Below are 23270 nucleotides of genomic sequence, written 5' to 3'. Positions count from 1 at the left end.
TTAAAGGGCAAATATTTGAACTCCAAGTGATTTTAGCTGAGTAGTGTTTGAGTTAAAAACTAGGATTCAGTCTGTCACATCTATTGTATTTCCCTCAAATATGAAGACAGATTCACACTGTATTTATTGAAGTTTCTCATCAAAAACTACATTTTCCCATCTTTATGTGACATTTGAACACAGTCATTTAAGTTACTGAGGTTACCTGAAGGCATCATATTATCCGTCTTCAGCTGGTAAAGTTTGATAATTAACTTCAATTCCACCGTGGATTTCTACCCTGGATTCATATTGTTAACAAACAGGACTGTCTCAAAGTTTTGGAGCTCTTTTAGCATTTATCTGAGCAGCTGAAGAAGAAAACTGTCCTGAAGCAGCTGAACAGAGAGGTATGACCATGGCATGATCCCGTGTTGTTGTTAGCGTCTTTGCTAACATTAGCAAAGATGTGCTTTGCCTGGAGTCAGACTTGTTGTGCTAAAGACAGTTCATCCCTGCAGCATATACCCACAGTGTTGTTTTATCTTCACTAAAATTCTCCAGCTTTTTAAAAAGTAAATCACCGTTAAGCAGACCTGGGTCTGTCTCCTCACTCATCACTGCTGGCTGTGTCTGACCCTCTCACCTCTTCACCTCCAGACACGTAAACATCCACGCTGGAGGACTACAGGAGCCAGTTGTGGTCAAACTTAGTCGTATGATTAAATTGTGTTATTATTTTTTAACACATTAAGGTTAAAAGATTAATCACAAGCGTTACTGTGTTAACCTCCTGAGACCTGAGCCTTTGTTTGGAGTGCAGTTTTATTTTCTCCCACTTATTTGGGATAAATGCAGCCTGATAAGTTAAAATATCAGTCTCGTTGTTGAACCGGAATTTCTTTCAAATTTTCCTTTCCTAAACCCCAAAAACACAATAATTAAAAAAAATGTCTTTGAAAAAAAATTCTTAAACATATTTTTAAAATATCTAATGAAAAGTACCCAAATAGTTCTTTAGATAGTCCTCAACTCTTTCAGAGAAAATTCCTCATAAAGCTGAAAAATCTCAATTAAAAAAAAAAATCCCCCAAAATCCATGCAAATTCCCCAAATGTTCAAGTGAATTCCCTCTGAAATTTCTTGGAAAATTTCAAAAACATTCTCCAAAAGTTTTCAAAGAAGAATCTTGATACCCAAATTCCCAATCCAATTCCCCTGAAATCTGGTAATAACTTCCCCATATTCCCATGAAAATGCATTAAAAATGTTTAAATAAATTCAAAGCCATGAAACCCTCCAAAATAAACAAACGTATCTTCTTCATTTTCATAAAAATACTTTGATAACTTCCAAGCAAATTCCCTTAAATATCCAAATAGCAACTTATTCCAGCATTTCAAGCAAATACCTTATCCTTGAATACATATTTGGATATTTTTTTACATCAATTCTAATATTAAAACTGATTGCTATAATGAAGGAAAGCCAAAATGTAATGACCTTATATGTGGATGCAGGGTCTCAGGAGGTTGAAGTTAACAGCCCTAATTTTTTAAATTAACAAATATGTTGGCAGTGTGTATAAAAATGGGTGAAACTAGCATGGAGGGAGTCTTTCTTTAACAGTTCCACCAACTTTTCTGAAAGTTAGTGCATGTGTGAAATTCAGACATTGTTTAAAAAAATTACCTGCAACTTTTGGCTTTTGCAAAGGAAAAAATTCCCAGTAGTGATGTTTTTAAGGCCCATTTGTGCTCAACGTTAAATACAGATCAGGATACGGACGGAGCCTTCTGTCCGTGCTCTGTGTTCATTTCGTCCGTATTTCTGCACATTTCCATCAAGCTTATAACCTGACACGTCAGATGGGTGAAAGCTTCAATAGGAAACGTTTGAGAAAAAGCAGAGGCTTTGAAAAAAACTTGGAGGGTGATTGAGTGAACGTTCTGTCACACCTGTACAGGCCAATCAGAGCAACAAAACACGTGACATAGCCGCTATCGAGCTGCGTGTGCGCAGCTACTGAGGAATAACGCAAAAACATAGCGACTTTAGACATGTCACTACTCGACTTTTGTCGTTTTTGAAAAGAAAACAACTCACTGCTGTTCTTTATTCTTCTTTTAACGAAGAAATGTCGTCAAGTTCTGATGAAACTGGCGCTTTAGCAACATCCACGCTAATCTCTTCCTCCATAACTGCACCAGCTCTTGCTGCTGCTTGTTAACGTCACGACTCTGCTGCGCCTCAAAGTACTGCCCCTCGTCGCTGATTGGTCCTGTCACTTTCTAACCGGGCCCAAACAGTTCAGATGGGAGCTTTGCAAGATGGATTCGCACGTGAAAAACAAGGAAACGGGCGTATCCATCTGCTTTGCAAGGTTATAAGGCTTACGGATACGGAGCAGTACCACCGGAAACCGTGGAGGCAGTGTTGCTGTCACTACCTGATACATAGCTCTAGTGAGACACGGAGAAAAAATAACAATGGCAGAAGTTTTTGAGGAAAAGTTGTGCAAGTTGGTTAGAAACGCTGCCTCTGTTTTTGTCTTTTATGTGTTACATTTTCCCCCACAAGAAAACACAAGTTTTATAAGAAAGGTCACTAATGGGGAAACTAACAAAAACTGCATGAACAAAACAAAATGGGTCTAGTGTTTCTAAAAGGTGGCAGGGGATTATGTTTCCACACTGCCACCCACTAAGTCTATCAAACTGATAGAGGAACTGAAAATCTGACCCATAAACAAAAATAGGTGGGAGTCATTTTCTAATAAGGGGTAAGTGAAATAAAATATTTTTGATTTTCCCTCTCACACACAAACCAAAAACCCTGAAACAAAACTATCTTTTTTTCTTAAACTCAAACACAAATGGAGAGCGCCAACTGATGGTTTTGACCCTCACACACTCAAAACCCAACTCAAACTGAGCAGCAGCCTGCCCCCTATATAGCCTCCCAGCCCTGCTGATTACCAACAGCTCTCAGCTGGGAGCAGCCACCTCAGGTGCAACAAGTTTGCCTAAACGAGCAGGGGGAATTTTCACTGAGTTTTTGTGGGGAAAAAGTAATCTAGTTTCTTAAAAATCTAAGAATTCATAACATATGCAAGAGGCACATTATCAATACCTCCTCCACAGCCGCCATGTTTGTTTTTGAGTTTGTTGTCGTCATAAACTTTTGACTCTGGGCTGCCCCCCCGGTGGATGTATTGGTTAACATCCATGCCAACATAAAGGACGCATGGAAGTATGCAAGTAGTGACGGTAACATTGTTTGAAAAGGACGTATACATTTTCGTACGTAAAAGGAAAAAGAAATGTAGTAGAAATGGGCCTTAAGACTTCTATTTGTGTTAGCATGGTTTGACTTTTACTAGAAACATGCCAGATTTAGAATCTAAATCAGCTTTACTGATCAGGTTTGCTTACACAGCAAGGAGGATAAAAACATGGCAGAAAATCTCCTAAACACTGACTAAATGGAACAAGAAGATTGGCAACATTCATTATATTGGGGTTAACAAAATGTTCTATCTTCACAAATACACTGTGTTTAAAAACGTGATCAAATCTCCATTATTTTTGTGATTTCTGGTATCAAAAGTACAAAATCTTATTGATTTTTAGTCACATGTTAACCTCCTAAGACCCTGCGTCCACATATGGGGACATTACATTTTTTCTTCTCTACATTATAGTGATCATTTTTGGTATTAGAATTGATGAGATAAGTTTAAGAGATTTGTTTGAAATGCTGGAAAAATTAAGGGAATTTGCTCGGAATTTGTCAAGTTTTTTAATGGAAATTAAGAGGATATGTATATTTTGGGGAGTTTTTTGTTTGGGGGGTTCAGGGGAATATGGGAAATTTATTACTGAATTTTGGAGGAACTGGATTGGGAATTTGGATTTTGGGATTGTCCTTTGAAATTTTCAGGATTTTTCTTTAAAAAAATTCTTTTTTTTTTTTTAAGGTTTATTTTTGGGCATTTTTGTGGCTTTATTTGAAAGAGGAGGATAGTGGATAGAGTTGGAAACAGAGATGAAAGCTGGCGATAGACATGCGGTAAAGGGCCTCAGGCCGGATTCGAACCCGAACTCTGTAAGAGAAACAGAATCCGCTCTAAGTTTGCTAACGCAGCAAAGAGTTTGACTGGTAACTTTCCCTTCAATGTTCAGGAATTAAAAATTAAATTTAAAGTTAAATACAGACTTTAAAAAGTAGAACATTTGACATGTATATATGTAAAATCTCTGGTTAGGTATTTTAACTAATGTAAACATGTCCATCTGCATTAATAGGGTTGCCAGGTGTGCAAAGGATGCAAGGATGCTAAAAAGACATGATCGTAATGAACAAACAATGATGTGGCAGATTTACATGAAGGAGATCATTTACATCAGGGGTGTCCAAACTATGACCCGGGGGCCAAATGCGGCCCACAGTCCATTTTTGATTAGCCTGCAGCAAATTCTAGGAATAAAATGAAATATGGGCCACATGAGATGATTAAGCATGTGCTCAGCTGTATTGTACTTTTTAGTTTCAGTTTCTACCGTGTTGATTCTGTAGACAAACATTTTGACGAGAAGATATCTTGATTATTAATGTCCTGATAGATTATTGCAGCAAATTGCAGCACCAATAGCATTTCAGGGGCGGAGCCAGTGGTAGCCAGGGCCAAACAGGGCCCCCTGAAATCTGACTGGCTCCCCCAAATCCTGAAAATGACTGTCTTTTTGCCTTGTCAGCCATTAACAAGCCATTGAGCTGTATTTAATGGCTAAGCATGTATAATCCTACTGAGCTTTTTTAACCACAGTTTCTTACATTATTTGAGTACAGTGCCTATAAAAATCTACAAAGAAATGTCAATAAAATAAAGTAATATAATGTAAAATAAGTGTGTGCATGAATATTCACCTCTGTTAAAGTGACCTAATTCAACTGAGATCCAGCTAACTGGTGCTATTAATCTCACAGTTAGTGAAATGGGGATCACCTTAGTGCAGTGAATGTGTCTCAGTGATTGTAGTATAAAGACATCTGTGTCCAGAGGGTCCAGTCACTGGTTCATCAGTATTCCTTGCTACCATTACACCATGGAGACAAAAGAACACTTATTGAAATTGAAACACTTATTGAAAAGTCTAAGTCAGGGGATGGATAAAAAAAAAATTCCAAGGCACTGAACATCCCCTAGAGTTCAGTTAAATTCATCATGAAGAAATGAAGGAATATGTCACATGTGTAAATCTGCCTAGATCAGACCGTCCTCACAAACTGAGTGGGCGTGCAAGAAGGAGACTAGTGAGAGAGGACACCAAGACACCTATGACTACTCTGAAGGAGTTCCAAGCTTCAGCAGCTGAGATGGAGAGACTCTGCAGACAACAACTGTTGGCCGGGTTCTTCACCAGTCAGAGCTTTATGGGAGAGAAGAGGAAGACACTGTTGAAGAAAACTCAGATTCAATCTGAACTAAAAGACGTGGGAGGCTCCATGGTTAAGAGGAAGAAAGTTCTTTGGTGTGATGAGGCCAAAATGGAGCTTTCTGGACATCACCGCAAACACACCATCCCCAGTGTGGAGCACGGTGGTGGCAGCATCATGCTGTGGGGTTGCTTCTCAGCAGCCAGCCCTGGAAGGCTTGTAAAGGTGGAGGGTGAAATGAAAGTGGTAGCTTAATACAATCCAATCCAATCCAAATTTATTTATAAAGCACATTTAAGAACAACAAAATGCTGACCAAAGTACTGTACAGTAAAAATTAAAAACAATAAAACAAACAATAAAACACAGATGCAGGACAAAAGTAAAAACTGGAGGACATAAATGGATCATTTAAAACAGAAAGGATTAAAAGCCACATTCTCAAGCAGAGCCGAAAGACAGGGAGTAAAAGTGCTTTTTTATTTGGTTTAAAGACAGGCAGAGAGGGGGACAGTCTAACATGAAGAGGAAGAGCATTCCAGAGCTTTGGCGCAGCTACTGAGAAGGCTTGGTCACCCCTGAGCTTCAACCTTGACCTTGGGACGGTCAGAATTCACTGATCAGAGGATCTGAGAGTCTGAGATAAAATATGGGGTTTAAAAGGTCAGAAAGATAGGGAGGAGCCAGCCCGTTTAGAGACTTAAAAGATAATAATAAAATTTTAAAATCAATCCTATAACGCACAGGAAGCCAGTGAAGAGATGCTAAAATGGGGAAAATATGGTCAAATTTACATCGACCAGTTAAAACATGAGCTGCGGCGTTTTGAACAAGCTGTAAATGATTAAGAGAGGTTTGGCTGGCACCAAAATAAAGTGAATTACAATAATCGAGACGAGTTGTGATAAAAGCACCTCAAAACCTCAAAATCATTAAAAGATAAAAAGGACTTGACCTTGGTTAAAAGACGAAGATGATAAAAACTGGATTGTACAACTGCATTTATCTGTCAATCCATTTTAAAATCTTTGTCCATTATCACCCCCAAATTTTTTGCAGTCTTTGAGATAAGACTCAAGAGTGGACAGATCTACACTGGGGCTGGTACAGCCGCCATGGGGTCAAAAGACAAAGACTTTAGCCTTGTTCTCGTTTAGCTTAAGAAAATTGAGAGCCAACCAGGCTTTAATATCTCTGATACAGTCCAGCAGTGGGCCCAAGGCGTTGGAAGCTCTGGTTTTCAGGGGTAAATAAAGCTGCGTATCATCAGCGTAGAAATGAAATGTCATATTTTCATCCTGGAGGACAATCTTATTCAGTCTGCCAGGGAACTTCAGCTTGGGAGAAGATTTATTTTCCAGTAAGACAGAGTCGAAGCATCCAGAGAAAGCTACACAGAAATGGTCTAAAGACAACAAGAGGAATGTTCTAGAGTCCCAGACCTCAAACCAAGAGAGAATTTATGTCTGGACTTGAAAAGGGCTGTTCACACCTGCTCCTCGTTCAGCCTGACTGAGCTTGAGCAGTTTTGAAAGAAAAGTGGATGTTTGAGCCTGACTTAGACCTATCCACACAGACTCAGAGCTGTGACTGCAGCCAAAGGTGACTACTAAAGGCTGACTAGAAGGGGGTGAATATTTTTGCAGTCACTTACCTGTTTTCACTCTGACATTAAAATTGTTTTATTACCCAGACTATACTGACCATGACTGATTTATTAAATCAATGAAAGGGTAAAACATCCAAGGAGGGGAATACTTATATTGCTGGTTATTTTTCTGTCACTCTGGCTGCTATGCAAACGTTTGTGCCCATTCTTTCTGGAATATTTTGCAAAAACAAAGCCTACTTTCTTTTCCTTTCCCTACAGTACAATTTACAATGCATGTGCAGTTTTTTTCAGTCTTTCAGCCCTAATTCTGAACGCTTTCAAAGTAAAGACCTCCTCATTAACCACTCGATGACCCTGGTTTCTTCAAAACAAACCAACACCAGCCATGTTTCCATTGTTTTCAGTGTAAACTTTTATTAATAGTCCAACAGTTTCCATACAAAGGCACATGTGGTGAACATTCGTCCACAGATTGCAAACATCGCTGCTTCTTTAAAACACGCTCTGCAGAAAGCACAGCGGAATAGATATGTTTGATCTGCATTAAGAGATTTAGTGCAAGCCATTTAATTATTTTCAACCACAATTCATGCTTTTTATGATATCAGAAGAGGGACTTTTTTCTGCTAAAGATTAAAAACATAATTTCAAGCTTATCCAGGCAGATAAGTAATTGTCTCGAGCACTGGGATGTGCATGATTATCAAAAGAATACATTTTCTAAATTAGGCCAAGATAGTCTCCCTTGAATCAATTGCAAAAAGCTTGGCGCAGACATAGATTGTTTAAAGTCATATTTAAAAGATTTGCATAGATTATCAATCGTAATAAAAAATTTGCCACTTCCCGAAAATTAATATAGAATGAATTAGGCTGCGATAGTGCTCGCTTTATTGCATTTGAGTGTGTGAGTGTGTGTGTGTGCGCGCTAATGTCAAGGACAGGAAATTAAGGCGGTGTTTGAAGCCAATGTATTTGTCATGTCTCACCCGAGCTGTATCATCACACACAGGCAGGTAACCGCTATGAACCCCAGCTGCAAAGCCTGCTGGGAAGGATTTAATAGTGTGGCGTGATGTGTGCAGCTACTTCCTGCTGATCAAACACACTTCTGCCATCGGGAATATTAAATGTGAGTTTGCTCAGACTGCGGCTGCAAATCAAAGCCTGTTAAGGCTGCAAATATGAGATTGATAGGAGCCGTTCTCTGTCATCTGTCACACAAACTCCTGTCATTTCTGTGCATTAACGGCGGGAAATGTAGGCTTCTTTTCATGATGTTTAAAGAAATGTCGACAAACTGGTAGCCCAAAAATAAAAATCCAGACGATGAGGATGAAAAGGACTCCACCCAGCTGGGATTTAAAAGAAAGAAGAAGTAAAATAAAAGATGAAACAGTTGCATAGAGTATAAAGACGACAGCTCACTCCTTCGCCATTGTGTCAGCCGACACACGGAGCTGTCCAATCACAGTGCAGTATTATTCACTGCTGCCGTGGGTCTCACATTCACGTGTCTTTGAGTCCTAGCAACTACAACTGAACAGAAATCAAACTAAACGTGGGCTACAACTCAACAAATACATGTTAGATAAGGACATGCATACTGCTTCATATCAATATCATTGTTTAGCTTGGAATTAGAAACAAACCGAACAAAAATATGAGAAAAAGTCACAAGTTTGGACAATTTTTCCTCTTTCTTGAGTATTTTCCCACCATTTTAACATTTTTTACGTTTACATGTGTAAATAGTACTCTATGAAGGTTAACAGATAAGAAAAAAGATCTGAAAAAGTCACATTTGAGGGACAGTTCATACACCACTGAAGCGACTGATATTTTCCCTTCAGCATCATTTTCAAAAGTCCGAGTCGTCTGCGATGTTTGCTCATCTCTTGCTAGACTTTTGGGTCAAATATGCATCACCAAAGAGAGAGCAATATTGAAGAGAAGTCCCAGAATCAAGACATGGGTCATGCAGACAGTCGGACATCTTCCTTGTCGAGTCCCTGCAGAAAAGAATCAAAATGCTGCAGAATGACGAGTCCCACCGCTCCTCTTCTTCGTCAGCCTCACATCAGCCTGCATCAACGCCTGCAAAGAGAAAAGATGACATTAAGATACAGCTTTAATTCCTCTGAGTAAACTCAAACGCACAATTTTGAATGTCAAAACAATTATGCAACAATTATAGCATGCAGTGACGGACTAAAAAAAAAGGCTTGTCCTGGAAACAAACAAAAAAAAAAACAACCTATGGAGGCAGTTCTCCCGTGCCCTAAATCATGAGGTAAGCGCAGCTCCGTGCAGCAGCTGATGAGGGATTGAGGCTGAAGTTGAAAGGCCTTAACGGGAGCCTGGTACGCTACAAGCTGCTAATACAAAGAGGAAGCATGTGACGCACTCTAAGCTAGGCTGAGTTGGACTTCAGAAGGCGAGCAGTCCCCTTCCTTTTTTTGTTGCATTTTCAAGCAGCTCAGACGAGAAGAAACTTAAAATATTACATCGGGTCAGTGGGTGCGGAGTGAACCGACGACACAGAAATCAACAGCTGTCGTTTTAATCAGCATCGCCTGTGTTAGTAGCGAGCATCCAGCTAAATGTGGCATTTAGCATCATGATCCATGGTGTTTTCAGGAGGGAGGAAGGAAGAGCAGGGACCCCATGGGAAACCTAGTCATGGAAAATGCATGTAGAAGGAAAGAAAAGGTGGAATGTCCTGGAAAATTATTCAATTATTCTCCTAATTTCATATCAGATTACCCCAAAACAGACAACACTGTCATCTGTAAGGGATTAAAGGTGTAGTTTAAGGACAGTTGCATTAAGAATAGCCTAAGCTACACGCTGTAAACAACCTTAAACCATGAGTTGTAGCACCCACCCAGGCTACACCTCTGTTATTTTAAAGAGCAGTCAAACATCACTTCCTGCTCTCGCCCCTGTTTATATTGAAAGAACCCAAGCCTTGAGACTGAATGGCAGTAGATAAGAAAACAGTAGAAACTAGTCTCAGGTCCTGAAAGGCTTCCTAGCTACAAACATGAGTATTTGGATACTGGGGCTGCATGGCTGTTGCCTTACAGCAAGAAGGTCCCTGGTCCACTTAGCGGTCAGGTCCTTTCTATATGGAGTTTCATGTTATCCCCATGCATGGGTTCTCTTTGGGTCCCCCGGCTTCCTCCCACCAACAAAGACATGCTTGTTTGGTTAATTGGTGGCTCTAAATTGCCCGTAGGTGTGAGTGTGAGAGTGCCCAGCCTTGTGATTGACTGGTGACCAGTCTAGGGTGTAGCCTGCCTCTTGCCCAATGACAGCTGGGATAGGCTCGAGCAACCCTCAACAGGATAAGCCGTGTAGTAAATGGATGGATGGAAGTCTAGCTTTCTATGGTTGTCTTCTGCCTTGTTTAGCTGCTGTTTTGTAGGGTAACTGTGTATTGTTGTTCTTTGCATTGTGTCCTGTCTGCATCATTAATACTAAACGTAAAACTGTTTGATTAAAGGCCAAGGAATTGGATTTTTACCTAAAAAAAAGTCCAAACCATTATATATGATATGCTTTTTAATCCCCAAAGGACTAGTGGTGTGTCGTATATGAACGAATCGGTTCAAAGAGCCGGCTCTTTCATGTGAACAATAAGATGCGGATCCTGTTTAAAAGCTGTTTAATCGCCTTCTTTTTCTTCTTATTATTACAATTACATATTTTGTCTGTGTCTGTGTGTTACTTTATTGACTAGTAGGGATGATTTTGTGCATGCATACCACGCATTAATGATTCATTCAGTCACACAGCCCAGCAAGTGAGCAGATTTCATCCGACCCAATATATAATTTTAGGAAACATATTTTCATTAATTGAAAGATACGGGGTAACTGGGGTAAAATACCTGCACAGATATCAAACATATATCATGACATTGCTGAATTTTGGCAGGTCAAATGAAGCCACACTGGAACCCAAATGAAGAGTCGTTTGAGACCCAAAAGAGCCGACTCTTCTTGGTGAGCAAAATGACCCAAATCACTAAAAAGAGTCCAAATTCCCATCACTAAAAACGACGGAGGAGTGCAATAGAGGAGCGCTGGAAGAAAAGTGGCAGACACTCTTTAAACCTATAACTTTATTTTCTAAGTTAAAATGTGGATTCATGTTCCAAATAAAGTCATCAGCTTAATGTTGAGCTTATTAGATTTGTCCTCTAATGACCACTAACCTGACATTTTTGAAAAATTGCCTCAGGACTCTGTTGTCCCCAATGACCATTATTTATTCTAAAAAATGCTTTTACTTCACCCAAAATGTATTGCCTCTATCACAGTGATGTCCAAACTATGGCCCCTGGGCCTTATTCGGCCTGCTGTCCACTTTTGATTGCAAATTTTAAAAAACTAAAATGAAAAAGGGCCCACATTAAAAGCTTTTGCTCACATGTATTCTAAGTTTCAGCAAAGATGGTGCTAGGTGGCACAAGATGCTAGCATGCTAATTCTGTAAACAAACATTTTGACAAGAAGAACTTAATGATCTGTTTTTTAATTTGTTACTAAACTAGGATAATTCTGTGAATGGTAAACATATTGGCAACCGTAATTATAACAATATCTTGATTTATGATGGCCTGTTTGATTGAGCAACGTGCAGCACCAATAGCATTCCAGGGCCAACAAGGGCCCCCTGAAATCTGATTGGGCTCCCCAAAATCCTAAATCGATTAGCTATTTGCCTGGTCAACCACTAACTAGCCATATGAGCACACTCAATCAGAATATCTTAAACTACATTAGACTATAATAACATTAATATCCTCATGGTGTGGTAAACGAAAGTGGCCCCACCATTCTTATATATTTCTATATATGGTAAATGAAAGTGGCCCCACCATTCTTATATATTTCTATATGCGGTAAATGAAAGTGGCCCCACCATTCTTATATATTTCTATATATGGTAAATGAAAGTGGCCCCACCATTCTTATATATTTCTATATATGGTAAATGAAAGTGGCCCCACCATTCTTATATATTTCTATATGCGGTAAATGAAAGTGGTCCCACTATTCTTATATATTTCTATATACGGTAAATGAAAGTGGCCCCACTATTCTTATATATTTCTAGATACGGTAAATGAAAGTGGCCCCACCATTCTTATATATTTCTATATGCGGTAAATGAAAGTGGTCCCACTATTCTTATATATTTCTATATACGGTAAATGAAAGTGGCCCCACTATTCTTATATATTTCTAGATACGGTAAATGAAAGTGGCCCCACCATTCTTATATATTTCTATATGCGGTAAATGAAAGTGGCCCCACTATTCTTATATATTTCTAGATACGGTAAATGAAAGTGGCCCCACCATTCTTATATATTTCTATATGCGGTAAATGAAAGTGGTCCCACTATTCTTAAATATTTCTATATACGGTAAATGAAAGTGGCCCCACTATTCTTATATATTTCTAGATACGGTAAATGAAAGTGGCCCCACCATTCTTATATATTTCTATATACGGTAAATGAAAGTGGCCCCACTATTCTTATATATTTCTAGATACGGTAAATGAAAGTGGCCCCACCATTCTTATATATTTCTATATGTGGCAAAAAGTGGCAAAAGTTTGGACACCCCAGCTGACAGTTCGATTGACGAAAGCTCATTTTAGACGGCATTTGAATGATGCAACACCGACATATGACTTCAAAAAATGCATTATTGCATTGATAATTTAGATACATTTTGCACTGGATTGTGCAGTATTGAAAACTTTGTGTAGCCTTTATTTCCTTAATACTCTCTTTTGTATATCCACTGCTGCATAAAGTAGAAGTTTTTGTCTGATAAATTGATGCCATAATCAGTGGAACTGAGCTGAATAACAGGGGGTGATGGTTATAGCCATAGTCTGCAGCCATAGTCTCTTTTTTAAACTGTTTTTTGCGGGCTTTTATTGTAGAGATAGGATCCTAGAAATGGTTGGAATCTAGGAAGAAAGAGGGGCTTATGACAGACAGGGAAGAAGCCAACGGCTGGATTTGAACCTGTGCCTTCCTCCTCAGGGAAAGCATCCTCTGCACACAGGACGGATAGATAAACCACCAGTCTACCTGCATCAGACTTCCTCTGAAAGGAACATATTGTAAATATGATGCATTTCTGTCATACCAGCTAAATCATCACTGAAATGTCCTGAATAACGAGGAGTGGGAACCCTGAATAGGTGACAGGATGGAGCGCAGGTGGGAGGGGCTTCCTGTCCGGGTGGAGGTGTAAAAGGCGGTTTGGTGTATTGGTGTGGCTCTGAGTTATTGGCATCATGGTCGTGTTTTGTTGAGAGGACTACAGTGAATAAGCTTGTTAATGGTAAATTTACAGCCTCAGCATGTGGCCCAATAAAACCAGGGGATAGAGCGGATGATGAGAATGATTGTGATTTTGTGTGTGTGTTGAGGAGTGTGTGTGAGATAGGGGTAAGGAGGGAGAAGATTGGGGGGAGAAAAGTGGAAGGCGCCGGTAATTAAGAGTGTAAAAGAGTGTGAGAGAGGCGCACACTGCTCAAAGCAAACTTTGAGCCGGGATTCCTCACTTTTTATTTATGCACCCCCATCCCTCTTCACTCCCCTCCACCCCCACCTCTTTACTTGTCTCCCCCCTTTGCAGAATGAATAGCTATCACCGTGCTATGGTGTCCCCATCCTCCCCGTCACCCCCTCCTCCTCCAGGACGGCTCTGAATGGCGAGCCGAATTGAGCAAACAGTCAGGCTGTCAGCTCAATAGGAGGTCTGGCCGTGAACTTGAAGTCCTTCCCAGGCCCCCAGCCTCACATTACGGTAGGAGGGGTGGATGGGGAGACAAACAGGGGGAGATGGTGCTGTGGGGGTTGCAGCCAGACTTTTTGGGGGGCCCCCTTACGTGCCAGTGTTGCAGGAACCCCTGCCACAGAGGTTCCCAAGGCTGGTGCTCTTGCAGGAGCAGTGGGGGGCGGGGTGCCCCAGCTGCCTGCTCCCCTCCCTCCACAGCTCCCAGTCTGGGCAGGAGGGGAGCTGACGATGGGGTCTGTGCAGACGGGACGGTGTCTGCTCCCTCGCCCGAAGCTCCACTAGACCCTCGCTCTCTCTCTCACACAATCCAGACACAAGCTGCTGGCTGCGCCCACCCCCTCACCACGACCAGCTCCCAGCCCTCCCAGGCTTCTCATCATCTCATTAGCCAACGCCAGCCACTCCACTGTCTACTGTTTGCATTGTTTTGGGCTCTGCATAATTTACACAGTAAATTGAGAATGGCCCCGGCCCCCTTTTTTTTTCGCTCAATCTACCACCTGTTTACGGAGGCCTGGCCGTGATTAGCGCGCTTTGGGTTTGACACAGTTACCGCAGCACTTCTCAGGAAAGCCAAGCGACGCCTCTGCGTTTAAAGCTGCATGTTTAAGAAAATACACCACAAGAACGCTCGCCATGACCTCATTTGAGAACTGGCAGCACTGATGGTGAAGAAAATCTGGGAAAACAGTTTATTTTAGTGCAGGGAAATTAATCCACTTTAAATTTCAATCAAACGATTACTGTGCCACATGCCTTGTTACACTTGTTCTGTTATTATTGCATCTATTTATGTTTTTTCACTAACTCATATTCATTCATTCCTTGATATTTCATAGTGTTAAGAATGTTTAAGTTCTGTAAATGCATGCACTGGAGATGCTGTGAAATCAGGGAGTAACCATGTTAAATAATCTTGATCTTAATGACCATATCAGTGATTTTTGCCATAACTGAGCAGCTCTTAATGATACATAGTGGGGGATTCTGTTCCATAGTGTATGATAACTGACACAAGGAGCTGTCCAATCAGAATGCAGCATTTGATTAACTTGTAAGTCCACCTCCTCCGTTTCTGTGTTTCTCACAGGTGAATCCATCTTGCAGAGCTCCCATCTGAACTGTTTGGGTCTGGTTAGAAAGTGACAGGACCAATCAGCATCGAGTGTGCCGTATGCAAGCAGCAACAAGAGGCCGGTGCAGATATGGTGGAAGACGTTAGCCTGGATGCTGCTAAAGCGCCAGTTTTATCAGAACCTGACGACACTTCTTCGTTAAAAGAAGAACAAAGAAAAGAATTGAGTTTTCTTTTCAAAAACGACAAAAGTCGTGTACTGACATGTCTACAGTCGCCATGGTTCGCGTTATGCAGTTTACTCTCGGTAGCGGCTACGTCACGTGTTTTGTTGCTCTGATTGGCCCTAAAGATGTGGCAGACAGAACGTTCATCCAGTCACCCTCTGAGTTTTTTTTCAAAGGCTCCATCCTTTCCCAAACACCATCTATCGGAAGTTTACCAGATGGATGTGTGAAACAAACCCATCTGGCGTGCCAGGTTAAAAGTATACTTCAACATTTTGGCAAATTCGCCCATTGCCATAATCCCTATAGTCTCAGTAATAGGTTTGTTACATTTAGTTGTCAGTGCAAGCTATTTTTAGATCGGCGGGTCTGAGATGGGAGCTGCTCTGCCAACACAATGGAGTCTGAAGGTATTTCCGGCTTTCCCTCATCAAAATCATCAAATACACAATCCAACAACTCCAAAACGCTCTCGTGGACAAGTTGTGACCTGTACATTCACCACGCTATGAAATAATAACACGTAATGATGTAACATTATGACACATGAAGCAAATACTCAGAACTACTTTCTTGAGTAAACCACTTTTACAGCTTTTGAAATCACGCCGCCCAGCAGCCATGTCTGTAGTCTGGTTCCGGATTTGCATTTTCCTCTTAAACAACTTCGCCTCATAATGTTCCATGATTTCATAGCGTTGTGTTGACACACCAGCTAGTATCTCACCTGCCGATCTAAAAACAGCTTGCACTGACAACTAAAGGAAACAAACCTGTTAGTAAGACTTTAGGAATTATGGCAATGGGCGAATTTGCCAAAATGTTGAAGTATTTCTTTAATGTAGCACCACTGTGCTTGTTGAAATGACATAAAACTTGATTTTTATTCACTGCTGCAACATCTCTAACATATCTTTAAGTCTTAGCAACAAGAAACTCAAACTGAGTTGGTGCTTCATATTATTTAATATCACCATAACAGTTAGTGGTTCCCAAACTCTGGCCCTTTTCTTCAGATGTATTTTGATATAGGTAAAAGATACAGTCACGTCCTTTGCTAATGCATTTTGCCTATTATTTTTAGATTTTTTTTCAAAACGTCCAGAATAGTTAACTCTAATAAAAACTTCTGAGTTATCATTTTTAATTTTCAGTGCCCAATTGTTTCCTTGATGGAGGAAACACCAGAAAACCCTTTCTCAAACTAGGGAGGCGTGGCAAAATGAAGGATCTAGCTCTCTTCATTGCCCAGGGTTGCACAAGTGAAGCTGAGAGCAAGATCTGAATCAGCATCTTTTCTGGCCTTTGTTTTAGGTATTCAGATATCTTGAGCAAACATTTAGCAAAGTTCTCTCAAAGTTTGGTGGCACTGTTAAATGTCCTGCATGAACTTTTGGAATTGCTGCCTTAATGTTGGTTGATAACCCATTCTACTGAGAGAACATATGAATAATTATAGAAATGAGCCCAAAACTTTAAGAAAATATGAGAAAAAGTTCTTATTTTTGATTCTTTGAGATCAGTATGTGTTATATCAATGAGTGTTTGTCTTAGTTATGATCCTACATGACGCTTGTTGGATTTTTTTTTTTTTTTTTTTTTTTGGGACATTTTTTGGTGTAGTTTTTTAAATACATTGGGAAAGAGTTAATAAATCATTTTAGAGTGTAAAGATGGTAGCAGGTGTCCAACAGCAAAATATCTTGTGTTACATTTGACTCATGCATCTGCCCTTTAACTCTTGAATGTCTTATGTGGCATCGCTGTTCTTTTAGATGGCTGAAATGACTATTAAACTGGACTTTTATTCACTGCAACTAAAGATTCAACTAATGTACCATTCATCAAATATCCCTCCAGTAGTCCAGGATTAGACACTTTTTACTGCTTCTTTTCTTACATTCTGTTGTTTAATGATGAAAATATATGACTAATTATAGTGATAAACCCCAAACTTTAAGAAAATATGAGAAAAGACTTGATTTTTGGCATTTTTCCATTTTCTTGATCCATGTTTCTGATGCTTTTTAGACATTTTGGACATTTTATGGTCTTGTTTGCAGATAAAATGGGACATAGTTGATAAATAATGAGATTCTGTTGCATAGAGTGTTATGATGACAGGTCAGTCCTTTGCAATACTGCCAGCTTGCAAATAGAGCTGCAGAGAAGTTACATCTCATTTAACTTATGCATCAACCTCTTTGCTCACTAAGGCTTTTTGTAGCATCATTTCACTTTTATTTAGTTAAAATGACAATTCTTAAATCCCTTTTCCAAAGATAGCATGGAAAGTCTGGTAATTTCTTGAGGAACTCCCTCGTTATCTTAGGAGAACAAACTTGGTTATCCTAAAAGCGATTACTAGCTTCAAATCTTGAGAAAATATCTGAAATGTACTTGTTATGACAGGAAAATGAAGCAAAATAAGAAGAATGGATGTGTGTTCACTTTGGGCTTTCATACATAAACTTTTTTGACACTGGAAAAATCTCTGAGACCCCCTTTTAGGTCCTGACCCACCACTTAAGATCCACTAAACTAGAGTTATCAAACTTAACAGACACTACAACTCATCTAAGGTTACCTTAATGTTAGCGGAAGGCTTTTTTTTTTTTTTTTTTACATCTTAATGTCTTAAAAACCTTAATTTAGAGGGGTAAAATTCAGAATAATTACAGAAATGAACATAAAACTTTGAGAAAATATCAAAGCTATGATGCTAGTTTCTTCTAGTCACAGTCTGGCATGATACTTGTAAGACTTTTGGATTTTTTTGTGGTTTAATTTGCATAAATACTAGAGAAATAGTTGATAGATAGCGAGAGATTCTGCTGCAATCAAGCACTCTAACATCAGCTGATAGATTTAGGATTGGTAAGGTAACCTTGGACTCTTACTTCCTCATTAATTCCCGTCTTCCCTCCTCTCACCTTCGCCCCCCCAGGGGTTATTAGCTTCTCTCCTCTAGCCCTATGGACATACTGTAAGCTAGCATTAGCGTCATGTCTTTGACCTCCACACCACACACACAAACAAAAGGAGGTCTCTCTGTTGCGTGCACAATGGCGTGCATTGTTTACCCCACTGCCTTGCTTAATCAAGCCCAGCCGATGCTAATTGGTGTTTTGGTTTAAGCGGTTTTCAAAGTTGCGAGCTCCTCGGTCAGAATAATGCTGCGCTGTGTAACGAGCTCGCTCAGGGAGAACAATGCTCGACTTGTCTGGGCACCCACGGCCCTCCAACACCGGCCGCTCACACAAAGAGAGGCTTTCCAGGGCTGAGACTCTTCCTATCAAGGTCTCCGCTCTGTCACTTCTTCTCCATCTCCTCTCTATTATCAGCCGGCTTTGTCAGACCCTGCAGTGTTCCCTGTGTGGGGATGTGAATAGTGGCTCATGGATATCATCACCAGTGTTTATTTCATCGACTAAACCAAGACTAGTCAACTACCTTTACTTCCATGAGGAGGACGGCACTAAAGACAGCTAAAAATATATCTTTGATGGTAAAAATTCAACAGAAAGAAGGATTAGTTTTCATTGAGGAGACTTAAATGAGACTGCTAGTTTTCCTCAGATATTCAGAATCAGTGATATTTGTTCACTGTAGGTAAATCTGTCAAAACACAACATCTCTGTAGCTCCTCAGCCTCTCAGCTGTAGAAAGCAGGGACCTTATTTAGCAGAGTGCACACAGAACATTAGTGAGATTTGGCACCAGATTCAGGAGAAGCCTGAAAATGAAGTAATGTGTTCAGACTAAAGATTTGCAACAATGCAGATTGAAATGCTTGCAACGAGCCGCTCTGCAACGCTCTAGAAGCTGGCCCACCACTGTGACGTGAGGAGACAACCATCACAGTCATTCAATTTAAAGCGATTTATTTCTTTAGTTACTGCACAATAAATCTGTCTTTATAACAGAGACTTTACTGCACATTCACACACGGGTGTACGAGAGAGATTCATCTTTAAATCCTCCATTGTAGGGCGGCACTGCAATTTTACGGAACATATAAACCCCAGAATGCTTTGCTAGCTCAGTCTTGTTACAACAAAGATATCTGCTAAGGGTTATAAATCTCCCCCCTGACAGATTTAGCTCTTACAGCCTTTAATTTCTCATGCATGATTTCATATAGTGCCACACGGCCTGCTTACATGCACATCTGATGGCAGAGAGAAGTCAGGGGCTAAAGTGTGACAGATGCAATCATTTATTCTACTTCAAACAAATATTTTGTGCCATTTATGCCCGATCAAAACAAGATTTATATATTGCAACATCCTGCATCCAGCCGTCTGTCACTTGTTGCAGGAAATGTCGTCTGATTCTAGCTGCACTCGTCAGCAGCTACATTCTAAAACGCCTCCTTTGGTCTGAACTTGGCCTAAGATTAGAATTTAACCCTTCAAGCCCTAAGCTATTTTTTAACCATTTAGTCTAACCAGGACTTTCTGTCCTAAGACGCTTATATAACATCAGTCCTGCGGTGCACAGTCAAGCTCTAAACATCCTTTCTATCAGGACTAGCTTGGGCTTTAAGAATATGTGTATATACTGTATATACTATAGAGACAAAATAAAGAACTAATCAAAAACTCAAAGATTTTAACGATGACACACAGTTAACGATAAAGGTAAAGTTTTTTTTGTACAAACTTGTTCTCCTATCTTTTTGGGACTAAAAAGTGAAAAAAAAAATCATTCTTTCACTGAAAGTCTTCACTATATTCACATGCAAGGTTTATTTATTTATTTTTTTCCCTTTCTGTGTTCGATTTCAGTTTAGTTTTTGTTTGTTTAAACTGCTGGTTTGTTAGTTTAGTTTAGATTTTATTTTGCAAAAATGCTTCGTTTTAGTTTAGGTTTTATTAGTTTTAGTTTTTTTACGGATACAGTGCTTAACAAATTTATTAGACCACCACCCAAAGTAAGGTTTATGCCACAGCTGCATCATGAAGTGCTTTAATGCGGACTCTTTCATTTTCAGTGAGATCTCCACATTTTACCATTTTGAACTGGAATGAGGGATTTCAAACTGAATTCACCCAAATTTGAGCCGGCTCACTGGGCTTCTCTGAGAAGTCAGAAATTAATCAAGCATAACATTCAACCTCTAAAAATCATTTTTCTGTTCAGGAATGCAAGTAAATAACTATAATTTGACATATTAATCAAGAAATAATAATATGCTTTACTATTTTTTCACTTTTTTGTAAATCAGTAAATTTGAAAATTCATGGATAACAATAATAATTACATTTTAGCATTAAAAATATCATTTGGGTTAAAGAGCTTCTACATATTGGTGCATTAACCATTGCAGAAACATTAAAAATGATTTTGGTAATTACCAATGCTGTTAATTTAGGGCAGCTGTGGCATAAACTTTACTGTGGATGGTGGTCTAATAAATCTGTTAAGCACTGTATGTCGGGGCTGAGTGAGCGTCATACATTTTTAAAAACATATATAAAACAGGCCAGTCTGAATACAACTCCAGACATAAAACTACCACTTTGTGCAGTCTTAACCAATCAGATTGGGCCATTTTTACACTCCCCAGACACTGGTGTCAGTGCCAGTCAGTATGGTTGTGTCAAAGACTAAAACTGAGGATATTTTGTCTCCATTTTTATTTTATTTTAGGTTTGTAAGCGCGCTATACAGTTTTAGCCAGTTTTTGTATTTTTGGTAAAGCTTATATTTGATTTAGTTTCAGTTAACTAAAATGATTTTTGAATTTTAGTTATTTAGTTAATTTTAGTTAACTGTGATAAAGTTGTTCACATGTTCACAGTAAAGTCCTAGTGCCTCTTTGTATTGTCTCTATTTGAGCCATTATTCCTGTCTGCAGAGACACAGAGGGCCACATCACACACTCTCTTTCTCTCTATTATGAGCTCTTCAGGGCGTCTCCTGCAGGATCTGAGAGTAAAGCATAGCTTGGCGAAGCATGATGCAACGACAGCCATTGTAGGTAAACATTATGATGGCTAGTGCTAAGCTAGCTGATTAAAAATGGATAAAAAGACATTCAATATTAGAGTTACAGGAGTGGATTTGATCTCTAAAAACCCCAGATAGTCACCAATGTTTCAGGCTCTCTACAGAGGCGTCTGTAAGGGCTACGGAGGCATGGATAGCATCATTAGAACGGCAAAAAAAACTGCATATTATGAAATAATCTAAAAGTTTAGCGTCTCTTTTATTCCTGTGTGCAGCTCTGTCTGGGAAGTATGTAACGTGACTGAGATTTTGATTAGACAAAGAGTCCAAACATGTATATTTAGATCTATTTTTAATGCTCTATATGAATTTAAAGGGAGCTGAGACAAATAGTAATGCAATAGTAATACCTTAATGTTTATCTACTGTCATTTAACCAGTGAAATTGGGTTATAAATGTCAAAAAATGACCAAAATAACCAAAACAAAATTAAGTTTTTAACCATGTTGCGGTCTGATCTGAGACTCTGCTTGGTTTAACTGTCTCGGTTTGCATCGTATACCCAAAATGGAAGCCGCTGTTGCCGCCGCGTCGGGGCACGCGCATGCAAGGATGGCACGAGAATTCCCAAACGGGAAAGAAAACATGGCGCTGCAGAGGACAGATGCCCACTGAAAGCCTCCTGAGAGAGGCATTGAGAGCAGAGTGATTTAATATGAACGCTCATACAAGACATGCTCCGCCCACATCAGCTCGCCCTCCCCTCCGCCCATCCGTGTGAAGGATGCAATTAACAAAAATATCCGAGGTGATTAAAAACGGAGGTTCGCCTTAGGAAGGGGGCGAGGGTACAGCGGGAAGAAGACAGGATGGAGGGTCGGGGGTGGCGCCGATGGAGAGATGCAACATGGCGGGCACGGTGGGTTTGGCGTGTTACCTGCACTGACTGGTCTTTCCACTTCCATTTCATGCCAGTGTTGCTCTAAGATGGTGGCGCGGGCTGCGTCTCGCTGTACAGGAAAAAGGGGCAGTCTGCTGAGGATGGAGCGGAGGAGGAAGGGAGGAGGAGGAGGAGGGAAGAGGCGATGCAGAGGAGGGCGAGCAGAGAGGGAGGGCAGAATCAACAGCAACCCCTCCTCCTCCGTCTTCTCTGTTTTTCAGTCTCCTTTTGCCAGCTTTCCTTCAGAGATGTGCTGCTGGTGGTTAGCCTGCACAGGAAACAGATAGGGGAAAAATCAGAGGGCATGAGGGAAAATTCCACTTTTACACTTAAACCGCCAAAATGCACGTGTTTAGTTCACGGATACGTAGAAACGCAAGCTAGGCACACATGAATGCATGTATACACGCACCTTTTCATGTCTGTTCTCATGGTACAGTCTGCCCCTGAGCATGCAAATGACTTTCATTATGCAAATGCATGCAAATCAGATCCAACCATCTGAGAATCAAGGGTGGGAAAGAAAAAAAACTCGACACAGAGATTGAATGAAAGAATGAAAGAGAAAAAAGGGGACAAGAGAGAAATCCTTTTGAGTGGCAGGAGGCGGTAAGTTAGGTAAATGCTCTGAGGAAAACAACGGTAGCCCAATTGGACAAACACGATTACCTTCTTTTATTGTGTCTACGACTTCATTTTTTTTCCTCTAATTTGCTGCACCCTTGTCATTTTACAGAAAACCAGGTTGGTGTTTTTGAAGTCTGTGCCTTTTGTAGCGCAGGCTCGGCTCATGTAAACACCCCGCTACGTAAATTCAAGGGCACTGATGATGATGCTCTACATTCCTGCCATCTCGTACTTTGCATGTGGCAGCCGCGGCTAAGCATTAGGGGAAATAATAATGCTGCATTTCCAGCAGCCGTGCAGCACTGTTGACACAAGTTAAGCTAGCTTGAGTCTGATGTAGCTTTGTCAGAGCTCACTGTGGGGTTATTGTGCATTTCTTTTAGCCCTAACAGCTGACTCAAAGCCTGCGCTCTCCATTCAGACAGTCACTAACTGCTCATAATAGGATGCTCTGTGTTTCTGCATGCAAGGACTAGCTTAAAGCCACTCATTAGAAGGTTGAATGTAAGCTGGGACTCAGTTTTTAAGATGTACTGATTTATTTTGAGAAGAAGCATTGTGCAAGACCATATAGATTCT

General features: G+C 40.2%; 1 long non-coding RNA gene across 1 annotated transcript in view; it reads right to left on the bottom strand.

The window, feature by feature from the left end:
• Window positions 1-7424: 7424 nt before the first annotated feature.
• The window catches only part of LOC121514024, a 31278-nt gene continuing 15432 nt past the window's right edge, over window positions 7425-23270 (bottom strand). Inside the window, exons 3-4 of the long non-coding RNA XR_005992245.1 lie at window positions 22062-22332; window positions 7425-9127 (exon numbers count right to left, since the gene is read on the bottom strand). This is a non-coding gene — a long non-coding RNA (uncharacterized LOC121514024). The remainder of the gene's footprint in view (window positions 9128-22061; window positions 22333-23270) is intronic.

Source organism: Cheilinus undulatus, linkage group 8 (assembly GCF_018320785.1).
Source record: "Cheilinus undulatus linkage group 8, ASM1832078v1, whole genome shotgun sequence".
NCBI classification, from domain to species: Eukaryota; Metazoa; Chordata; class Actinopteri; order Labriformes; family Labridae; genus Cheilinus; species Cheilinus undulatus.
Note: the sequence above shows the minus strand (reverse complement) of the source record. Positions and strands in the feature narration are given on the sequence as shown.